Genomic DNA, 19,111 nt, shown 5'->3' on the forward strand with positions numbered 1-19,111 from the left:
TACTATGGGGTCTGAAGGGGGCACAGAAGGACAGTACTATGGGGTCTGAAGGGGGCACAGAAGGACAGTACTATGGGGGCACAGAAGGACAGTACTATGGGGTCTGAAGGGGGCACAGAAGGACAGTACTATGGGGGCACAGAAGGACAGTACTCTGGGGTCTGAAGGGGGCACAGAAGGACAGTACTATGGGGGCACAGAAGGACAGTACTATGGGGTATGAAGGGGGCACAGAAGGACAGTACTATGGGGTCTGAAGGGGGCACAGAAGGACAGTACTATGGGGTCTGAAGGGGGCACAGAAGGACTGTACTATGGGGTCTGAAGGGGGCACAGAAGGACAGTACTATGGGGGCACAGAAGGACAGTACTATGGGGTCTGAAGGGGGCACAGAAGGACAGTACTATGGGGTCTGAAGGGGGCACAGAAGGACGGTACTATGGGGTCTGAAGGGGGCACAGAAGGACAGTACTATGGGGGCTGAAGGGGGCACAGAAGGACAGTGCTGTAGAGGGTATATGAAGGTGGGCAGAGGAGGACTCTGCTGTGGGAGGGTGATGTAAAAGGTGGCAGAGGTGGACACTGATGTGAAGGGTGAAGGGGGGCAGATTAGGACACTACTGTTGGGGGGGAATGGGGGGCAGCCTCTCAATACCTCCTGTACCATGTCCGCGCAGCCTCTGACCATCTCCTGTAGAGCATCCGCAGTCTCTGACCTCCTCCGGTATGATGTCCACAGCATCTGACCACCTCCCGTATCATTTCCGCAGCCTCTGACCACCCTCAGGTAAGTGACAGCGCTGCCAGGCCAGTCTAAGGGGGGGTCACTGATGTAAGGGCTGGGTGAATATAATAATGTAAGGGGGAACTGATATAAAGGTTTCCCCCTTATAGCAGGGAACCCCCCCCCCCCTTACCTTAGTGTAATTAATCTGTGGAAGGTGGTCTCTGGTCACCAGAGTCCCCCCACCCCCCTATCAGAGTTCCTGATATTCCTCTCTACATCAGAGTCTGCAGGATTCTCCCCTTACAGTGCAAAGGGGGAACTCTGCGGACCCTGATGTAAAAGAGAACTGTGATGTAAAGGGGAATGCAGTGGACTCTGATATAAGGCGGTTTCTGGTCACCAGAGCACCCACTTAAATCAGAGTTCCCGCATAAATCAAGATCTGCAGCATTCCTCTTTATGTCAGAGTTACAATGTAAGGGAAATCCTGCACACTCTGATATATGGGGGAACTCTGTACTGGCTGGGTTATATTAATCTGATCTTCATGTAAATGGAGAAATATGGTTTTTGACTTTTGTTTAACCTAAACACATTGCTATCTACATGTTTATAGTTTAAGTATTGATATTTGCACGGTTTACACTGAAAACAGCATGTACATTTTTGCAATGCCAGTAAAAAATTTGTGCCGTCTGTAAATTTTGGACGTTCTGCCAGTAAATTTCCCTCCGGGGGGTTGGCAACACTGATGGGCAGGCCCTGAAAGGTAGCACTGATTGGCATAACTTATGGGCACTGATAGGTGGCACTGATGGGCACTGATAGGTGACACTTATGGGTAATGATAGGTGGCACTGATGGTCACTTACTGCTGTCACTGATGGGCACAGAGTATCATCATTGATGGGCTTCATTGGTGATCAGTGCCCTGATTACCTTTACAAGTCTTCACTGTGAGAAAATGCTGCTTATCAGCTCTTCTCGCCTCAGAGAGAGGAAAAGCCAATAAATGGCACTTCCTTGTCTACATGTGATGGGCTGTGATTGGACACAGCCCATCACATGGGTAAAGAGATCGTGGCTAAACTGGGTGCCGTCATATAACGTCATCCCAGAACGAGAGCCGCATCACTACGCCATCATTTGACAGCGGACGGGTGGGAAGTAGTTAATAAATGTTGATTTTTTGGGGGGAATATTTTGTTATAATGCATTTACACTTAGCAAACACATGCGGCTAAAGAAAAATTTGACTATCTCTTTACTGGACATTTAGTGCCGGTTCACACTGGTGAGATGAGGGAACACTGCAAATCCACTGCGGGTTTGCGCATCGCACCTGACTCTCAGGCAGTTCACACTGCCATATGCAAATCGCTCGGAGGGTGTCAATATAAAGTTAATGACACCCCCAGATTAGTTTGCATATCGCAGTGCAAACTGTCAATTCAGACAGAAATCGGATCGCATAGTTGTGAACACCCATACAATCCGATTTTGGTGCGGACCAATAAAAGGGTCCTGCGCAACTTTGGTCCGAATGCGATGGCAATTCAGCCATACAGCCTGTATGGCTGTGTAGCACTGCCCCCTTGAGGGCTGCTGGTGTTTAACACTTTCTGGATTCCCCAGGGTTACCCATAGAAACTGCATGAATCTTAGCACTTTATGTTCTTGGCTCAGTCAATGATCAGTTTAAGGGTTGATGTTTTTGTAGTTTTTATTTTATGTTAGGATGGGAGAAGGGATGAGTGGGATACTCCAACGCTTGAACTATTCACAATTCTGAGGACTTCTAACTTGAGGATGCGGCAAGGCCGCTACTTCATCCTGCCACTAGATGAATCTGAGGTAAAATGCTCCTGTTTGTATTTCTCTTCAGGGCACTCACCTAGCACCCTCTTTCTCTGTACCAGCCAACACCCGTTCACTGACTATACTCCCCAGAGTGGTCCCCCTCCTGGGCAGACCCCTGGGCAAGATCCTCTGTACTCACGATACTGCTTTCCAGATTCTCACAGTGCCCCAACTCCTCCCGTCAGCTCTCCTGGACCTCTGGGCGCAGCTCCACACTGCTGGCTCACCAGGCCAACTGCCTGCGAACATCACCATCCACTTCAGAAGAGGAGTCTGCCGCCACCCTCCTTCTGTGACTCTACTTCCCGCCAATGACCTCGTGAACATGTGCCCCTGGCTTTTTACACCCCACCCTACAATGCACCAAGACAGCAGTCTGTGCCAATCCCTGGGGCTGTATCAAAGCCTGTGTCCTCATTGGCCAGGTTTCCTCCACTGTCCAATGTGCCTCCCTATTGGGCACAGTGGGGACACTCCCTCAGACCATATGAATGAGCAGACCTAACTCACAGATCCTGCTCCCTGTTAAGTAGAGAGAAATATAGAATTTACCTGCTGCTCCTCTGAGCAAAGCTATCCTCACTCTTAAGCACCTACCTAGGAGGGTGATACAGCTGCATTCGCATTGCACAGACATCGCATGTGATTTGCAGAGCAGTGCTGTACGATAGATGCTATGTATGACATCACTATAGTGTGAACCGGAAATTATACGTTTTATCTTCCCACAGAAAAATCTCCCATTCTTCACAATCACGCCTTATTTATGTCATCGGTTTTCGGCAGCACCTACGTATATTTGTGAGCAACTATTTTCGAAGATGAAGCACAGGAAGGGCAAAATTAGAACCAAAATATCTGAGGAGCACCTTAAGAATTCATTGAAAATTGCTACTTCAGCCATCCAACCAGATATTGATGTGTTAGTTTATCAAAAACCGTGTGAAATATCACACAAGTTTTGCCCTCTTACTTTTATAAACAAAAATTACAAAACAAAATAAACTTTTATTACTCAGATAGGTACATTATCTATATCAGTGACTAATAAATTGTGATCTGCCAGACTTTTTCTGCTCATCAGCTATCCTTATTGTTAGTGTATTTTATGTGTGACCCAAGACAATTCCTCTTCTTCCAATATGGCCCTGCAAGGGCAAAAGGTTGGACACCCCTGACGTACACTGTTTGAAATGTTCTTAAAAGGGAAAAATTCAAGTAAAATTCTACTTGTGTATGGCCAGTTTAACACTTTCGCTGCCAGGTTTGTATGTCGTACGGTCCTGACAGCGGCGGAGGGGGGGGGGGTATCACACACAATCCGATGGCTGCAGACACTGGGATTTTGTGTAAAACTGACATGCAGCATTCTGCCTGTCAGGTGAAAGCATTCGGGTGACAGTTCTGCCCCCTGATTGCCTCCACACACCCCCGGTACGGTCCCCCGCACGCACCATGCTTACTGGACTCGGCGGGCCCGGGAGCAAGATGGCAGATGCTGGTGGCTGCGGGGGAAGGAGAAGAGCGGACATGCATCCACTCTCCTCCCTTTCTTGCTGTGACCCAGCAAGGGACGTCCGTGAGGTCAGCATCTAAGCGTCCCCGGCTAGCTCAGCCAGGAAGCAATGTTTTGCAATGCGATCTACATTGCAGAACATTCAGTGGAGTCCAAAGGAGACATGCAGGATCTTTGAGACCCTGCAGATCTCAATAAAGAGAACCTGTCACTTAAAAATTCATCACATAGGTGATTTTTTGTCCCCTATGCAATGGAAAAAAAAAAAGTAAAGTAAAGAAAAAAGGGTTTATTTTTTGCAAAAAAATTAAGTTACATCCAAACACATACCCCCCCCCCCCCCAAACAAATTCAAGCCCCCCCCCTTTACACGCACGTATGGACATAAACGCATACGTCGGTGGTGCATGCGCGTGACAACATCGATTACGATACACGTTACCTTTTACCGAGCAGGCCAGAGTGAGAGCAATAATTCTAGCACAAGACCTCCTCTGTAACACTACACTGATACCTATAGGGGGCTTTTGAAGCGTCGCCTATAGAAAATATAGGGTACTGAAGTTTGTCACCATACCAAATTTAAGGTTTGGTATGTTGGGTAACTATTTACTCAGTGCAACCTAGTTTTTTATATTTTACCAAAAAAAAATGTGGGTAATTTATTGAGTTTGTTTGCCCTAAAATTCACATTAGTGTGTTTTTCACAGAAATTTTGAATTTCCTAGACCTTTTCGATAATATCGTGTGATATAAAATATTGGAACTACCACTATTTTATTCTCTAGGGTGTCTGCTTTCAGAAAATATATAATGTTTGGGGGTTTTACATCATCTTTAGGGCTAAAGGGATTTTTTTAAAAAATGCAAAAACGGCTCTGGCAGCAAAGAGGTAAAGTCACAAATACTTTTTTATTAAACTCTTGAGGTCTACAATAGGTTTACTGTTGTTTGATCAAGCTAAGGTGTATTTTTCCTGGGTATACACTTGGAATCCATAAACCTGGATGAATCAGTGATGGAGAAGGAGCTATGTGTCCTTGCAGAAAACAATGAAGTAATGAATTTATTGTATCAAAAGAGGCATCAACTCAAAAAAGAGAGACATCATTTTCCACCTTAACAACGCATTGATGTGACCTCATCTTAAATATACACTTGGATTTTTGGCACAAGTTCACAAAAAGAATGTCTTGGAATTGGAAAGGGTGCATTGAAGGGCAGCGAATTTATAAGAACATGAAATACTAAAGTTAGGATAATAGAATAAGTGAATTTGAATTAGTTTCTAGATCAGCCTTTCTTAACCTTTTTAGCCCAGGGGAACCACTGAAATATTGTAGAGGTCTCAGGGAGACCCTGGTAAAAATGATTTTATCTACAGATCACGTTACATTAGTTTGATCAGTAAGTTAAAATACTTTTTAAATAGAATTAAGAAAATGGTATAACTAGAGTATTTAACGCGCAGAACCAATTATTTTACAATATTCACCTGCTCTATATTATAATAATATGATAGTATTAAATAAAGCATGCAATAGTGACAAGACAAAAAAACTCAAACTCTGAAAATGGTAGTGTCTCCTGGAAAAGTGTCCTCATACTTTGGTGACTGGTCAGTGGAGAAAAGCCCCTCTTCAGTGGTGACCCATGTAGAAGTGACCTCTTACATTGGAAGTAAGTAGGAAATTGCCCACTTACTTGGTGGTTATTGTAGGTTGCAGATCAATCTCCCACTGCTTACTGCTCAAAGAACCCTTAGCAACCTCTGGAGAAACCCTGGTTAAGAAAGACTGTTCTAGACTTTTAAGTTAATAAAGAGATGTCTACTTATATTCATAGAAAATATACAGAATTTTGGTTCAGGAGGTTCTTGAATTGCCTTTGGAGGTACAGAATGGGTTTTGTCCCGAGTAAAGAAAATTAGAACAAGGCTTATAAGGTGTATAAGGTTTGTCCTTCTCTAGATCAATTAGGGATTAAGGGTTCTTAGAATACAAGGTGTTTTTAAGGTTGACACAATCAACTGTGTAATTGTGTAAATATAAAGCAAAAGACTGAAGTATTCAACCTAAAATTATAAAACCATATTTCTGTATGTGTTGTTTGTTACTTATAAATGTGAAAAAATGCCCTGACGCCTAAAATTACTGGGCATGATCTGAATTTGGAAAATTTGCGTTTATGCGGGTCACAGAAATGGCTCCACAGTGACCAGTGCTGGCTTAAAATTCTTTCTTTGGAGGCCCCTAGGTAGTCAAAACTCCCAAGTTTTTGGGGGTTTCTCCTGCATGTGCTCTAGTGAGATAACAAACTAAGGAATAGATACATCGGTTGCTAGATGGAGATGACCGTCACTGCAGTACATTACATGTACGTAGGTGTAGGGAGGGTAGGGTAATAGGCAGGTGACACTTCCTTCATGTTCCCCTCCTTGTTGGGCACCAAGTGTGGGTCACATAAGAGGTCTACCCTGGGGTGGGTTCTTCTAGGCTACGCTAAGAACCTTAAACAGGTTCTCTGCCTTACACATGGGGTACCTTTACTTTAACAGACAACTGAGCTCTAGTTAGCTCTCTCACCACTATGGTCACTTTTGCATGTGCGAGGGACAGCTGAGTCAATGCCTTCTCCACCTGTCCAGGCGTACCTCCACTACCTCACTCCCAGAATCTGAATTGGGTGCCGCTATGCACTTAGCGCAGACTCAATGTATGAATTCACCTAACTCATCCTCTTCCATACCTGTGCACAGGCTGGGAATTTCTGCGGTGTTGATCTGCTTCCTTTGCTATTAGAGATGGACTGGCTCACAAAGATAGTGCCGACCACAACTCTTCCTGCAAGGGGCTATTCTACCTGCCACATGTACACATTTACGACAAGCTGCTAGAGAAACCTTCCTTACCCTTGGTAACCACGTTTTCTGTACCGTATTAACTCTTGTACTGTTGTTTTCATACCCCAGTGTGTTTCAACTGAGCCAACTGTAAACCATGTATGCTGGTTCCTTGCATTACACCCCCCTTAGTAACTTCAGGTAAGGACAAAATTTCAAAAGCTTTACTGAAAACTCTCAGGATACCAAACAAAGTGTACGGTCTTTTCCTAATCTCCCTATCCTCTTAGCTCAGGCAAGTGGCTGCCCCAGCATACCTGCACATGATGAGAGTCCATTATGGCAGACCTCCAGAATTGGTATCTTCTGGGGATTTGCAGGTCTCAGTTGTCCTGTACACTGTAGAAGGCTCTTTATCCATAGGTTCTGCGGACTCGTCAGTGGGCTGGAGGGACCGACTCCGGCAACGTGTCTTCAATTATGCACACCCCCGGATCGGACCCCGTCCCTATTTTTATACAGCACAGGACCAGTGAATCAGACCCAAAAAGTCCACCAAGAAAGACTGGGAAGCAAGTTAACTCCAACCCTCTTGGCTGGGGCAGCATTAAACTCAACCTGCTTACATAGGTTGCACCAAAAGTTTTTTCAAACTGACAGCTGAAAAGAGACGAGCTTTTAACAGAGAATCTGTAATGTGAACCTGATGTCTGTGGTTTGTGTACTTTAGGTTGTTATTGGGTACATTACATTGGGGGAGATATTCTAAAACTGGAGCACTCAGAATCTGGTGCAACTGTACATAGTAACCAATCAGGCTTCTAACTTCAGCTTATTCAGTTAAGCTTTGACAATAAAACCTTGAAGCTGATTGGTTCCTCTATGCAAAGCTGCACCAAATTTTGAATGCTCCAGTTTTACTAAATGCCCCAAACCCCCCCCCCCCCCCCCATTGTTACAGTATTTTCTCTACAGGGTGTTTAATGTAAACTTTTTGTTTCTTTGAGCTGATTCATTATTTGTATCTTTTAGACAGCTTCATTGTAATTTTCTTTCACTATAAAATACATAATATATATTCCCAATCTGATGTCTCCTAATTTTGTTTTATTAACATTTTATTACCAAGCAGGGTTTCTATTTGGGGGGGGGGGGGGGTAGGGAGAGGGAGTAAGTGTTGTAAAGAATATTGTAAGGATCCTGTGAGCGAGGGAAGGATTAGGGACCCAAGTTAGCTCCACACCAGGGTGTTTGGGACTTTTTTTAACCAATAACTACTTCCTGACTGCCCCATAGCAGATATATTGCTATAGGGCAGCTGTTCAGTGCAAAATTACTCATATATATATGATTCTGCACTTCCGCCTAGTGGGGGCGCTTCGCTTCTGCTGTGATTACTCACAGCAGAAGCTGATCTGCAGGTGTCGGGCAATGGATGTCTGCCGGCACCCACTGATCGTCGGGAAGACACACAGAACAAGGCTTTGCCTTTGTAAACAAGGCGGAGCTCTGTTCTGACATGGTGAAAGTGATGGATTTACTTTCCCTGCAAAGCAGAGAATAAAATCTATCACATTCCTCAGTAAAAGCATCACACTGTTTACACATAAACACTGGCTTGGTACAGTAACCCTCTGATCGCCCTGAATGTTTAACCCCATCCCAGAAAGTACCATTAGTACAGTGACAGTGCATATTTTTAGCACTAATCACTGTATTCGTTTCACTGGTTCCCACAAAGTGTCAGTTAGTGTCCGATTGTCTGCCGCAAAATCGCAGTCCAGCTATAAGTCGCTGATCGCCCCCATTACTTGTATAAAAAAAAAAGAATTCCGGTATATATCCCACAGTTTGTAAATGATATAACCTTTACGCAAACCAATCAATAAACGCTTATTGAGATTTTGCTACCAAGAATATGTAGCACAGTACATATTGGCCTAAATTTATAATGAAATTAGATTTTTTACATTTTTTATTGGATATATTTTATAGCAGTAAGTAAATATATATATATATATATATATATATATATATATATATATATATATATATATATTTTTTTTTTTTTTTTTTTTAATTATCAGCCTCTTTTGTTTGTGACACAAAAAATAAAAAATGCAGTGGTGATCAAATAACACCAAAAGAAAGCTCTATTTGTGGGGAAAAAAATGGCATATATTTTATTTGGGTACAGCCTTGAATGACTGCACAATTGTCAGTTAATTAATGAAGTGACGTATCGCAAAAAATGGATTGGTCATGAAGGAAGGGAAAATCTTGAAGTGGTTAAGATAGTGATCGCTATGTGATGTTCAGCCAGATCTGGTAGGGATGTTATAGTATCCATAGATATGAGATGGTATTTTCCATGATTTGTCTGTTTATAGTTGAATCAGGTGATGGCCTTGTCATTCTCGTCGACCACACATACCACCAATTCATATTACTCCCCCCTAAAAACAATGAACTCAAACTCCAAAAGTCTGTCTCACAATGTTGGCCCCCAGGTAGATAGTTAATTAGAAATTAATTTGAGCCACACTTCAGCCACATTCACAGGTGATTTGCAATGAAGCCATCCCATTAGGTTATATATACTAGAACAAAAAAGTCCAGGATTGCTGCACTTCTGGCTTTATTGAAAAAAAAAAAAAAAGTAACACTGTATTTCGCATTCGAAACACACTGTTATTTAGTTATTTATTTATTCAATAAAACTGGAAGTACAGCAGTCCTGGTTTTTGCATTTCTGCAGGTATACATGGTTAATATTTACCACCTGCCTACTGGGCACTTTTACCCCCTTCATGCCCAGGCCAATTTTCAGCTTCCAGCACCGTCACACTTTGAATGACAATTATGTGGTCATGCAACACTCTACTCAAAAATAGAGCTTTCTTTTGGTAGTATTTAATCACCACTGGGTTTTTTTTTTTTTTTTGCAAAACAAATTAAAAAAGACCATAATTAAAAAAAAATCAATAAAAAAATCATAGTTTGTCATAAAATTTTGCAAACAGGTAATTTTTCTCCTTTATTGATAAAGCTGCACTGATGGGCACTGATGAGGTGGCACTGATTGCCTCTGGTAAACGGGAGGATGTTTATAGATGCCTTCCCGGCAAACTAAGCCCGCGCTGTAGCTGTCTTTTGGCTATAGCACGGGCAGTAGATGGTTATACAGATCCTGTCAATTTATCTTTTCAGCCCACTCTCCTAACACACAGTGATCCAGGTATAATTTGCAGTACCACTCTAAGCTGAGATAAAGATCTCCTCACCAGTTACAGGGAAGGGATAGACGTGTATGCACCATTCAGGGGTGTTGAAGCATCATCAGAGAAAGGAAGGAGCACCGCTCACCGACCCAGTGCATGAATATGTGAATGACTGTTGCCTCAGCCAGTGCCGCTTCAGCCACATCACCTTTGACACCAAGCCCCGATGAGCTCTGGCTGAAGCCACACTTATTCATATATTCATGCACTGGGTCATTGAGTGGTGCTCCTTCCCTTTTCTAATCACCCTCCTAACACCCTATGCTTACCACCCTCCACTGCTCCTACCTCCATGGCAGCTGCTGCAAAATAGTCATTGTCAGCTGCTGTCCGATCTTAGGGAGAGTGGTAAAGGTAGTCTCTCAGTCATGTAACAGTATTTTGGCATAGCAATTGGCTACTAGACATGAGCATTGTATTATGGGATGCAGTAGCATGCTCCCCCATACCTGCAAGCAATAAGGTATTTTTTTGCTGACAGTCATGGTGAAACAAGCATTGGGGATGACTTCAGGGCTAGGCTAGGGTCTCCAATCTTTCTAAACAAAGGGCCAGATAATGTCCTTCAGACTGAAGGAGGACCTGGACTGTGGTCATTGGTAGTAGAAGAGTTCCCCACATCTGTGGGAATAAAAAATGCCCCATCTTTGGTGTCAGTGGGAGGAATTGTGCCCCATCATTGGTGCCATTGGGCCCTACTGTTGGTGTCATTGGGAGGATGTCTGCCCCATCATTGGTGTCATTGGGAGGAATTCTGCCCCTTAATTGGTGTCAGTGGGGGAAATTATGCCAAATTGTTGGTATCAGTGGATTAAAATAGTGTCCCAAGGGCCAGATAAATGCAAGCAAAGGGCCACAGTTTAGAGACCATTGGGCTAGGCATAAGGGGGTCTAGGGTGTATAAAACAGAGCCTGCCCTATGTGCACTATGCCCTATATAGGTTGATCATTTCTCATACAGTGGGGAAAATAATTGTTTGATCCCCTGCAGATTTTGTAAGTTTGTATTTTAAATGACAGAGACAGAATATCAACAAAAAAAATCCAGAAAAAAACACATGATACAGATGTTATATACTGAGTTGCAGTTCAGTGAGTAAAAAAAGTATTTGATCCCCTACCAACCAACAATAATTCTGGCTCCCACAGACTGGCTGAAGGTACAGGCTGACTTTGCCACATTGAGGGGTCAATAGACGGGCCATGTATCATAAAATCTTGGATAAGAACCTTCTTCCTTCAGCCTGAAGATGGGTCTTCCAGAGTGCTAATGACCCAAAACATACCGCCAAGGCAACAAAGGAGTGGCTCAAGAAAAAGCACATTAAGGCCATGGAGTGGCCTAGCCAGTCTCCAGACCTTAATTTCATAGAAATGTATGAAGGGAGCTGAAACTTCGAGTTGCCAAGGGACATCCAAGAAACCTTAAGGATTTAGAGAAGATCTGTAAACAAGAGTGGACCGAAATCCCTCCTGAGATGTGTGCAAACCTAGTAACCAACTACAAGAAACATCTTACCTCTGTGCTTGCCAACAAGGGTTTCTCCACCAAGTACTAAGTCATGTTTTACTTGAGGATCAAATACTTATTTTACTCACAGAGCTGCAACTTAATTTATAGCATTTATTTTAGTGGACAAAGTAGGAGATAGTCAGACAGATTGGGGCAGAGCATTCCAGAGGATGGGAGAGGCTCGGGAGAAGTCCTGGAGGCAAGTATGGGAAGAGGTGACAAGGGAGCTAGAGAGCAGGAGGTCCTGGAAAGAACCAAGAGAAGGATTTGGTTGGTATTTTGAGACCAGGTTAGTAGATCTAGCTGGGGGCCATGTTATGGATGGCTTTGTAAGTTATGGTTAGCATCTTGAATTTAATTCGTAGGTTGAGTGTCAGCCAATTGAGGGATTGGTAAAGAGGGGTAACAGACACCGAGCCGTTTGTAAGGTGGATGAGCCTGGAAGCAGCATTCATGATGGACTGAAGGGGGGGATAGCCTATTTAAAGGTAAGCCAATGAGGAGAGAGTTGCCGTAATCAAGACGAGAGATGACCATGGAGTGGATTGGAAGCTTTGTGGTGTCGTTGGTTAGGAAGGGGCATATCTTGGAGATGTATTTTTTTTTTCTGGATTTTTGGTTGATATTCTGGTCTGATATTTCGTCTTTATCATTTAAAATACACCTGTGATAAAAAAATATAGACCCCTTATTTCTATGTTAGTGGGCAAACCTACAAAATCCACACTGGATCAAATATTTTTTTACCCAGTTAAAAGTACGGTAAATAAAATAAAATAAAGAAATAAATAAAAATAACTGTAGTTTTCCTTTAATACCACAGTTGTTAAAAAAAAAAAAAAAAAAAACATTTCTATGTGCAGATCTTGCCAAGACATCTTGTCGCTATCTAACGTCTAAACCTACTGTTGATCACTGAGATTACCAAGTTTACCTACATACACAAATTCATACCGTGAGACTCTGAAGCATTGTCTTTGTATATATGTATCACTGTTCCCGTAGGACTTGTCGTGTGCTGACTTCTTGGGCCTCCTCTGATTACCTGCAGACAGTCACTTAGGGACCCATCCATCCTTACTCCCAGCTGCTTGTTACTCAATAAACAGTCCAGGGGTTTTGGTTTTATATTTATTGTGGAAATTTATTGGGAGAAGGGAATAGTGGGATATTCAAAATTGAACTATTTACAGTTGATACGGACAACTCTTACTTGGCCTCACCAGGTTATTTGTGGAAGCAGAAACACTGTTATAACCATACTTCCACGTGTATGGAGGAATTAAGTCTTCTTGCTCTCTCTAGCAGCAGACTTAATGAAACTACATTATCTTCAGGACACTCTCTAGTATCCCCATGACTGACACCCATTTACTGACTCTTCTATCTTCGAATCAGCTTTGCAGGACCTCCGAGTTCAGATTCTCTCTGACTCTCAGGCCCTCAGGTCAACCACCTGAGGCTGCATGGCAACTTCTACAGAAGAGGGGTATTCGCCCCCTCCCTCCAGGACCTCGCTCTCCAGCTGAAAGACCCCGAGCACATGTTCCCTGGGCATTTATGCAGTATCCCAGCATGCACTGAGGCACTTTTCTCTGCCAATCACCAGGGCTGTACTAAATCCCTGTGCACTCATTTTTCAGGTTTCTTCCCACTGTCCAATATGCCTCCCTATTGGACCAGTGTGAAACACTTCAGACATACTGAGCTGCACCTGAGTACCATGAGCAGACCTCACTAGCAGATTGTGCTCTCTGATAGGCAGAGAGCAATATAAATTTACCTGGCAATCTCTCTGGTAAGCAGAAAAGATCCAAAAATGATATTCTCTCTTCTAGCACCTACCTAGGAGGGTTCAACATAAAACAAAACTACGCTTTTGGCAATCTTGGTGATTATATCTGCTGCAGACTGCCTTTTCTTCCCTGAACTTGTTCATATATGATATTTAAAAAAAGAAAACAGACAATCACAGGAAAGCATTTCCATTATCATAGAATTTATTTTGCTTTCGGCATAAACAACACAGTAGCGCTGATGCTGGAGAAGAACATTGTGGCAGCTTGGAGACAGCAAGTGCTGAGCCAGCGGAACTGTTAAAAGTCAGTATATATTATCATTTATCAGTGGTCCACATATGAATAGATGCATGTTACACTTTCCTAGCAGAAGTGTCTGCCTTTTATTATATTCCAGTTTCCATTTCCTAATGATTGCACATTTATGAATAACATAGCTGGGAACATGCTTAGAATAATCTTTATTCAACCTATCAACAGTTAAAGGTTTTTTTTTTTTCACTGTAACATACTCAGTTAAATGTGTTTTTCTTCTTTACATCATACTGAAAATGTCTGCGGGTGAACCCACAATGTTTTAGCTCCTGCAGGTCCTTATTCTTATAAAGGTCCATAAACATTCTTTTGACAGCAATTTGTTTTTTAAATCTAGTCTAGATGGTTCGGTTTTCAGCCTGCTTCAGTTTTTGCAGCAGTACATTTATTTTTATTTTTTTCAGGGAACCCACTTTGCTTACCTAGTGATAGTCTGGTGTATTAAAGCGGAGTTCCGGGCACAGATGTCATTTTTTGCTGAACATACCCCGGGACAGTCAGGGCTAGCACATTCCACAATGGCTAGCCTCTGATCTGTCCCGGTTCGCACTTACCTTTTAGAAGAAATACTTACTTAGAAAATTTCTTCCACGGCGTTTCCATCTCTGTTGTGGGCAGCTGAAGCCGACGCGGTCCTCTTCTCTGTCTTCTTCCGCGTCTTCGTGTCCCAGAATGCACTGCACCGGCCCCTCTCGTCACTTCCGGTGCGGCGCCGCATTCCTAAACAGCTTCTGGGCATGCCCAGAAGCTGTTTAGCAGGGGAATGCGGCGTCGCCCGGAAATGCATATAGTGCTTGTGGTGCAAAGAATTAAAAGTGCTACGTGCTGATAAAACATCAATAAGTTTAACATGGGCTGTGCTCAGTGTACCATATCATAAAATATCATAAATTATCATACATATGTATAAAGTGCCGAGTGCTACTAATGCCAGATACCACGTGTTGTGATCCGTGCTAAAAACAATGTATGGCGTCGGTGGATGACCCACCAAGGACACCACTGCTTACCGCACTCTTTAGGCCGGTGACTCGACACTCCTTGGTCACTAGAACAAAAGATAAGCCTCCATTGCGTAGCATATGTTGTGCATAATAAAACAACTTAGCATCCACTCACAGTTTAGGGAGTTCACTGTCAGCTCAAAGGTGTTCGCCGGGCCGCTTCCGCGTTCCACCGGCTCAAACCACCGTTCCCGGAAGTGACGTATTGACTTACACAAACCACGCCCTACGCGTTTCGTCATACGACGTCATCTGGAGCTTGCCATCTATCGCTACTCCCGGTCTTTTTATAGGCTGGGATGGCTCCATCTTTGGTGTACCTTATTTGAGACCGGACACGGAGGCCATCTTGGTGCACCCATCCCGCAGCCTAAGCAATGTTTACTCATCATGTGAACTCCCTTCATGCTGTGTTTGCCGTACATATAAAAACATACTCTTTATTAGAACATAGGGTACGACTCAAAACTTATAACGGTTAACTAATTAAAACCATCTTACATTCATGTGAAAGCAATTTGTGCGAGCAGTGATGTGTCTGATTTGATCGGGACTGAGCCGATAACCAGTGGTGCCGTGATTTTATTTAAAATAAATTAAATGGTTAAAAATTGTTAAAATGATTTATTATGGTGACAAAGTGATCAAGTGATATGTGTTGACTATTCTTAATATATAAATTGGTGGGCCCAAGTGTCTTTGCAATTGGTGCTAGACTATGAAAAAAGTGCCCATACATGTAACGATAAATCGGTGAAATAAAATCGTACTGAAGTTAAAAGCTGTATTTTTAAAACGATGAACTAGGAAAAAACTTCTTGGCAAGTCCATATATTATGATATGAGTCCAGGATACTCATGACTTTGTATATTTGAGCAGAGTCTCGTATTTTATGGACAAAAATAGAATGAGAGTTAAAGTTGGTTGAAAAATTCCAGAAATTCCAGGAAAAAAGACGTTAATTGGATGAACCACATATAGTGGGACACTTCCGAGCTGGATGTTCTCATGAGACGAGGAATTGTAAAAAATATTAAAAATAAATAAATAAAATTAAAATAAAAATAAAATAAAAGTAGGCTTAACCCGAAAAATGAGGGATTCAAGACTGGATTTTTTCCAAGGCTGGATTTTTGAACGGGTAATTTCAATTCAAGAGTTTTCACAAGAGGAGGACTGAAAAAGGGCTTAATTTACATTAAGGAGGGTATTAGAAATGGGTAATGCATTACTTTGATGCATATAAAACCAGGGATTAAAAATTAGTATAAGATTCCTAAAATCCCTTAAAACCCTTCCTAAAAACCTTCATAAAATTATATTCTTAAAATCATTCTAAAAGGCCATTGGGAGACTAAAATACATCAAAACTCATTGATTAAAAATAAAAAAATTCAAAATTCAAAAATTCAAAAAATTCAAAACACCTTTGAGCTGAACTCCCTAAACTGTGAGTGGATGCTAAGTTGTTTTATTATGCACAACATATGCTACGCAATGGAGGCTTATCTTTTGTTCTAGTGACCAAGGAGTGTCGAGTCACCGGCCTAAAGAGTGCGGTAAGCAGTGGTGTCCTTGGTGGGTCATCCCATATGTATGATAATTTATGATATTTTATGATATGGTACACTGAGCACAGCCCATGTTAAACTTATTGATGTTTTATCAGCACGTAGCACTTTTAATTCTTTGCACCACAAGCACTATATGCACTTGTTTATAATTTATGGAATTACACAAGCACAGTTTTTAAAGTGGTAGCGCTGGTTCCAACATTACTTGCACTTTTTTCTAATCCACTACCTCAGTGGTAGGTTGGGGGCAGCTTACACCACTAATTTAGTCCAATTTAGTACTGAAACTCCATAGCGCTGGTATATAACCCTTTTCTATTTGGAATGGGATGTCCACAAGCTTATATAGGTGTGATGGTCAGGTTCCCACAGATTTTTGGTTATATGGTACACAAGCACTAGGGTCAGTTTTGTACGTTTCTAGTTAAAGCGTATCTGCACCCGACCCCTGCTTTTTTTTTCACCCCCACTTACCTTAAGGTGGAATCTGCACATTTCAGATACTCACCCATCCAGCGGATCCAACATTTCTCCTGCTGAGGTCCTCTTATGCCCAGCCAGAACTCTGTCCTGCACCTCTATGTTCTTTCTGATGTCATTGAGAGTCCCACCGGCTCTTCCTGGTTTAGCAGGCAGGCTTTCCGATTACATGCCGATAGGCCCCCCTCCTCTTCCTTTCCTGAATGGAAGGCTATACCTTCTGGGATATGTGACATGCATATAATTGGATGTCCAGCGGGCAGTGTGCACGTTATTCACCTAAGGCAATTGATGTGCACGAGGAGGAGGGGTCGGACATTTTTCCTAAAAAAAAAAAAAAAGAAGTTCAATACGTATAGAGGATGGAGGGAGGGGTGGAGTGGAGGGAAGTAGTGGAAGAGGGTGAAGGTCCGCTTTAACATATTTTGGGTTGTGGAAGGAAACCTACACAAACCTAAATATAAAATACCATCTGTGCTGTTTATTCAATTATTGGTTTCCTAAATTATACATTTATCAGAATTGAACAAGAGCTCCCTGCTCCCTGTGCTGTCTATTGCAACCAACCAAATTCTTTTTTTTCTAAGTGCCCTAGAAGAATGAAAGCAAATATTTGATCTGGCTGCTATGGGCATTAGAAGCGTTCATCTTTCAACAATTTTTGATACATATGCTTTGATTACACACGAGACCACCTATGAGAAATATAGCTTTGAAATATGTAAACATCTACACACAGAATCAAAGGATTTCCATAAACTACAAAATAGGCAGACTTGTTTAACCACCGACATTGATATTTGTGGAGGGACGGAAATTGGTCTAAAATCTGATTATCATTAGAAAACGCAGTAGGAACTGTTTTATTAGCAGCAGGAAATCTATACTCATTAGAAAGGCAGAATGTAGATGAAGCGCTGCTAAGAGAACATATTATTCCAGTAATGAGTATGGATAGACTTGCAGTGAGTAGAAGGAGCATAAAATCAAGAAGAGCGCCATATGAATGTTTATAGCCATTATTAATAAAATGTGCCTCCGGGCAGACTGTTGCTTTAATCAGTCCTGCAGTGAACTGATGTCTGTCTGTGGACTGCTAGGACGAACAGTCAGGATTAAATGGACACAATTATTAAAATAATGAAAATGTATATACTGTATGTTCCAAACAAGACCATCTACATGTACATTTTTAATAAAAACCCATATGTACTTGTGTATTTACAACATAGATATAAAGGTGATAGCCCGCAAGGCCTTTTTAGCTCCCATCCACATGTGCACCTTTTAGTCCTAATGGAGTGCAGTGTTTTCAAGACTGTAAAACAATACAACAAGGACCTTTTTTCTGTTCAATAAATTGGGTTAGAGTCAAACTGTTGAAGAGCTGATAGTTAAACCATGTATATTCAGGCGGGGTTAGCCCTAAGTATTCAATACGCAACACCTTAAGGGGAACTGTAGGCAAAAATACATTAAAAATGACATATATGATACAATCTGACAAAAGCATTAACACAGCAGTTCTTAATTTTCATATGCAGCAACTGCCTTTAATGTTATATGGAGAATGTTCTGTTTATACAGTAAAAATAAATGGAATGCTAGCTCCACTGGTGCAGGTAGTGATGTGAGACTCGTCAGTCTCTACAGAGATTCCTATACTTTGCTCAGTCATGTGCTGCCAACTTGACTTGCCAACTTGTAGAGTTGCACTTATACTTGTAAAAGTTATATATATTGTTCTCCTTACATTTTTGGGGTGTAAGGCTTTACAGTTATGAGGACCTGTGTTTGTTTTTTTCAGGTGTAACTTCAGAAGTCACTATGTAGCTATGTTTTCTGTTCTCTTCATTCTGTTTATACAGTGCTAAATGCACTAGCCTGCTCTAATTCAATCTCCTGGTATCTAACAGGTACAAACAACTGTTACCAGAAGCTTAATTTTTCATAGGAGATATCCAGTCCTTCAATCAGACAGTCAAAGTCCTGACCTGCTGGAGTGTACTGTGAGTACTGAAGTATGGTGGAGATGACTACTTGCTCACTAATACCATTTCAAAATGTTTTTAAATCATTTGTCGGGATGTGTAGGAACAAACCATGTCACGTGCTGGAAAGAAGAAGAGGAGGACGCTGTCCTTCTGTCATGATGTGCTACTAAACCTGTAGTAAGGCTTCCGGCCTGAAAGTGTAAT

At 42.1% G+C, this 19,111-nt stretch overlaps 1 protein-coding gene across 4 annotated transcripts in view; it reads left to right on the forward strand.

Moving 5' to 3' along the window:
- The window catches only part of RBMS1 (RNA binding motif single stranded interacting protein 1), a 532,988-nt gene that overhangs the window by 120,811 nt on the left and 393,066 nt on the right, over window positions 1–19,111 (forward strand). The window lies entirely within an intron of this gene.

Source organism: Pelophylax lessonae (assembly GCF_965119305.1).
Source record: "Pelophylax lessonae genome assembly, chromosome: 6".
NCBI classification, from domain to species: Eukaryota; Metazoa; Chordata; class Amphibia; order Anura; family Ranidae; genus Pelophylax; species Pelophylax lessonae.